This window comes from Hipposideros armiger, unplaced genomic scaffold (genome assembly GCF_001890085.2).
Source record: "Hipposideros armiger isolate ML-2016 unplaced genomic scaffold, ASM189008v1 scaffold_98, whole genome shotgun sequence".
In the NCBI taxonomy this organism is placed as follows: Eukaryota; Metazoa; Chordata; class Mammalia; order Chiroptera; family Hipposideridae; genus Hipposideros; species Hipposideros armiger.
Genome location: NW_017731448.1, coordinates 2,125,538 through 2,131,003, shown reverse-complemented (window position 1 = coordinate 2,131,003; position 5,466 = coordinate 2,125,538). Strand labels below are relative to the sequence as shown.

The 5,466-nt window shown below is 43.7% G+C and overlaps 1 protein-coding gene across 1 annotated transcript in view; it reads right to left on the bottom strand.

Moving 5' to 3' along the window:
* Positions 1-5,466, bottom strand: part of MARCHF11 (membrane associated ring-CH-type finger 11) — a gene marked incomplete at its 5' end in the record, with an annotated part of 91,575 nt that overhangs the window by 43,849 nt on the left and 42,260 nt on the right. The gene's annotated exons all lie outside the window — the stretch shown is intronic.

Genomic DNA, 5,466 nt, shown 5'->3' with positions numbered 1-5,466 from the left:
GGGGAGGTGAGAGAAAATGACTGCTTCTCACTGCCATCAGTGCCACCACTCGGGTCCAAGTCACCATCAAGTCTCACTTAAGATTATTATAACAACCTCTAAACTGGTTGTTAGGCTTCTACTTTACCACTCTATGTGTCTCCTCCACAGGGCAGCCAGAGAGATACTTTGGAATTAAGTCAGATCATGTGTAAGCTCTGCTCCAAACCCTCAGATGGCTTTCCAACCTGCATTATGAATGAAAATCTAATTGCATTTACAACTTACAAAGCTGCGCTACTCTCTGGCCTCATGTCCTGCCACTCTCTTTAGGGTAGGTTGCAAAATTGGCACAATATGCTTTTCAGCTCTTCCCATCAAGAGGTGGAGCTAGCTCCCCAACCCCTAATCCTGGATTAGCCATGAGACTTGCTTTGACCAACAGAATGTGGCAGAAGTGACTTGCCATGTGAGCAAACGTGGGATAACCTGTTGGAAGATGAGAGATCTATGTGGACCAGAAACAAGCCATCCTGCCTGAAGTTCTGAAGGTCAGTCAGCACTCAGCTTCCTGGCGGCTGCCAGAGACACATGAGGGAGCCCAGTCAAGACCAACAGCAGAACTTCCCAGATGAGCTCAGCCAAATTGCTGACAAAGAGGTTACTGGGCTAAATAAATGGTGGGTGTTGTCAACCACTAAGCTTTGAGGTAGTTTGTTGTGCAGCAAAAGCTAACTGATCCATCGCCCCTTATCCCTCTCGTTCCTGCCTTGCCCACTTCATTACTGCTACATGAATACAGCAAGTATACTTTGCACCTTGGGGCTTTTGCACTTGCAATTCCCAATATATAAGAACACCCCTCACCCAAGTAGCCACATATATCACTCCCTTAAGATCACTGCCTAACTGTGACCCACCAGTGAGGCCTTCCCTGCACACACTGTATAGAATTGCAAACCCACCTACCCACTCTAGCCCAACAATCTTTTGTTTCTCTGCATAGAGTTTCTCACCATCTGACACACTATATTTACTATTTATTTACCTATTTATTTTTTAATCTGCCTTGCCCATTAACATGTAAGTCTCATGAGAACGAGGACTATCTTTTATGTTGTCAGCCCTATGTCTCCAGCACTATCACAGAGCCTGCCATATGGTAGCAATGCATTATGTGTTGATTAACTAAGTAGATGAATGAGTGAAACAAACCAAGAAATATAAGATAAAAATAACTACTATAAAAATATTTAAAATAGGGTGATGACGTAGTAAGTGAGAAGGCGTCCATTTCAGATTCGGTGGTGAGAGAAGGCCTCACGGAGGAGGTGACATTTGAATGCACACCTGCATCAATTCAAGTTCTTCTGAATACAAAAGGTCCATGTTGCATGTAAGTATCACACCAGCAGTGTCGCTAGTCTCAGCCACAACTAACTCTGCTACATCAGTACAGGAATGGTCTCCATTCACAGATTCTAAAAGCAGGGCCAAAGCTTCCATGCCCAATAAAATAACCTTACCATAAGCAGGTAGACTTATCCTGACTCCTCCATCATTTATGTCATCAATATTGTTATAGCTACACCATCATAGCTGATAATAATCACAACATGAACTATTTTGAGCACTGGACTGTGCTAGGTATTGTTCTAGGCACATTACGGGTTTCAATTCATTGGAACTATTATTATCCTCATCCTACAGATAAAAACTAGAAGACAGAATTTAGGTACTCTGTCCAAAGGCACACGGCTAAAAGGCAGTGGGGCTAGGTTTAAACACAGGTAAATTGCCTCTGATGCCCACACCCTTCCTCATCTATCATTTGTTGCCTCACGTCAATCCTCCTGTCTTTCCCTGAACTTTGACAGAAGGAAACTCCCGGGTAGTGGCACTGAGGTGTCGTGGCTTTCCTGGGAAGCCTGGGAATGGACTGCTTCCTGTTCCCCCACACATGGAAGCACGCACAGGGCATAGCGCTGAAGACAAGAGAGCTTCCTAGGAGAGAACTGCAATGAGTGTCTCCACTTTCACAACAACAGCCAGTCTCGTCATGTCACCTACTGTCTGACCAAGTTCCAGGACCCTCTCTTGGTCAGCAATCTGAAATACCAGTGCTCACCACGTATGTGGCATTTGTATTTACTATCTTTCAAAAGCCTGTCAGAAATAAGTAATATTTATGGACAATATGGTGAAAACAAGGAGAATTACACAAATGCTCACAAAACGGCGTTCTTTTCTCTGTGCCCAATGACCGCCTTGCTTTTCTGTCTCAAAATCGTAGCCAGGACAATCTGCTCCATTGAATCTGGTTTGTCTGGATCCTCCGGGCAGCCCCGTGGTTTTCTCTTCCTTCCTCTCTGGCATTCATTCTCTCATGACACTGCATGTGACACAGTGGCCCTGGCTTCCCTCTGCCTCGGCCACCACACTCATTCCTTCCTTATTGCAGATGGAACCATCCTGGCAGAAAGGCAAGGAGTCCGGTGTGATTGAGGTTTATTTGCCCATTTCAGAAGAGAGGCCACATCACCAAAGGAGAGCGCTGCAGAGATGTTTGAAAAAACTGACCGCACACTCACGTCCATGTTCCCTGAAGAAAAGGACACCTAAAACGCCACGCTTCGTGAAGCCAGAAAGGCTAGTTTCTGCCATCTTGATCTGGTGTTCACACCTACGATGAGTCTTGCCTCCGTGCTGATGCTGTGAACAGTAACTGCGGTGGCATTGCCTCATGAACTTGCCTTGTCCTTCGCTGTCGAGGCAGCTCAAGGTTCCCACTCAGAGTCAACTCAGAGGCCACCTGCTCTGACACAAGCCTTTGCCTCATCCAAGGGCATCACTTCCTGTTTGTTCCATTTATTGCCCATGTGTTATGGGCTAAATTGTGTTCCCCCCCTCCGCCCCCCAAATTCATATGTTGAATTCCTAACCATCACTAGAATGTGACCGTATCAGAGATCGGGGCTTTAAGGGTATTACCAGGTATCTTAGTCCATTCAGGCTGCTAAAAGAATGAACCACAGGCTATGACTGACAAACAACAGAAATTATTTCTCACAGTTCTGGAGGCTGGAAGTCCAAGATCAGGTGCCAGCGTGGTCAGATTCTGGTGAGTGCCTTCCTCGAAGCTGTAGGCAGTTTTCTTATTATATACTCAGGTGGCAAAAAAAGAGGTGGTTATCTCTGGCCTCCCTCTTCTTAGAAGGGTACTAATGCCATTATCCGGGTGCCACTCTCATGACCTACTCACCTCCCAAAGGCCCCACCTCCAAATACCATCGCATTGGTAATTACATTTGAACATATGAATTAGGGTAGGGGTGGGGGGGAGGGCATAAACATCCAGTCCATAATATCAAGTAACTGGGGTAATATAAGGTCATTAAGGTTGGCCCTAATCCAACATGGCAGGTGTTCTTACAAGAAGAGGGAATTTGGAAATGTAGACACATATATTAATAGAAGAGAGATCATGTGAAGACGCAGGAGGTGGCCACAAAAGCCAAGGACAGAGGCCTGGAGCAGAAGGAACCAGAAGGAACCAGCCCTACCCACACCTTAATCTTGGACTTAGAGCCTCCAGAACTGTGAGACAATAAATATCTGTTATTTAACCAAAATAGACTGATTACAGATGTGCAGGAAATATAAGATTATGTTTTCTAGAAGTGAAATCAAAACTGGAGGCACGGCCTGTTTCTCTTATGCTCTATCAATAAAGATTCCTACTTCCCATAGGGAAAGATAAGAGAGGCTATCCCACAGACTTCACAGCCATTCACCTCAGTGACAGCTACAGAGTTTGGTGTTTGGGGTGTTTGGGGTGTGTCCTCAGCCTATTTCATCTCAGTTGCCTAATAAATTAAAATCCAAGGTAGCCATGAGCCTTACCAATTCAGTGACCAATTCAGGGCAATTAAGGTCTCCAGATAAGAACTGATGTCAGCCTAATACTAATTTGCAGACATGGTAAGAACTACCAGATAAGGTCTTTTATAAAACCTTCAAAAACATTCAAGGCACATCGATAAAAATGGTCTGCCCTGTTCAAACATGATTTAAAACTATCTTTATAGAAACAATGCAAGAAATTTGTCTTCCTGTTTTGCATATTAAGTTTTGAAAAGGTATTTATGGGTTTACACCTTAGATTCCCAAATGTTCTCGGTTCTTAGTGTCACAGTACATTTCCTCACATCACTCCTACGCCAAAAGAAAGAGCGTACAGTGCTGTTTATTAAGTAGCTGGATCGAGACATCTTAATAAGTACTTATTTCCTAACAACTTAGTAGCCGTTTGAAAAAAATAATATAGATAAATGTCATTATTAAATGACCATAATTACTTGTAACAGGATTTGTAACCTTGTCGGGCACTGCACAGCTTCTCAAATTTGGGGCTCGTATAAGACACTACCCACTCCATTCCCTGCTCCACCTCGATTTAAGGGGGGCACTTTCATTTTATGGGAGCAGTCAATGAAAATCTGGCTTCACAAAAGCATGATATCGAAAGGGATGTATGAGATCTAATGTTGAAACCTGAAACCCTGAGCTGCCCTCTCCAACCAACAGATGGCGCTATACTTTCCTTGAAATTTTACAATATGCCCAAGGAAGTCTCAGGGTATAAATTTCCGAGCCAGGGATTTATACAATCGTAAGTTTATATCTCAGACACAACAGTACACTTAGGGGCAAGTTTCATAATTAACAATAGGAGATAAAAATCCACATTTCTAATAATATCTTAATCATGTCTAAGTTTTGGCTTTTTGACAGATCTGATTATATTTTTCATTCTTTTTTCTAGAAACATGGCTGTGCTAGTACGAGAAATGCCAGGTTGGCCATGTGCTAATTGTTTGATTAGGTTTGCATTATTATAATTGCCTTAAATCTGAGGTTTCTTTGTAGGAATATTTTTCAACCTATTGTTAGTTGTGTGATAGTAAAGTGAAGTTCTAACCAAGTATTGGAATCTGCACTATCAACTCCACATGCCCTGATAACTGTGATATGTCGTATTAAGCTGAAATGCTACATGAATGAGAGTGACAGTCAACCACTCCTCTGGAACACCACTGAAAGAATATTCATGACCATCTGACGCTAGAAGTGAACACTGGGCACAAAAGCCAACCTGTGCATTAAACACTGGTAAAGCTTCTGTTGTGTGGATTGAGGATAAGATATGTAACTATCCTAGAACTGGGGGGGCACATGGTTCAAGTTCAATAAATCCTATTATTATCCTAGAGCCCTCAGTTCTGTACAGAGTCCCCAGAATGGACCCCTGCCATGTGGTTTTTAAAGCATTGAATAGGGCCGGCCGAGTGGCACTATGGTTAAGAACTGGCTTGGGACGCCAGAGGACCCCAGTTCGGATCCCACATATGAGGGCCAGTGACACTGCCCTCTACAGCTAAGATGCTGAACAACAGCTCAATCTGGAGCTGGGCTGCTGTGAGTCGC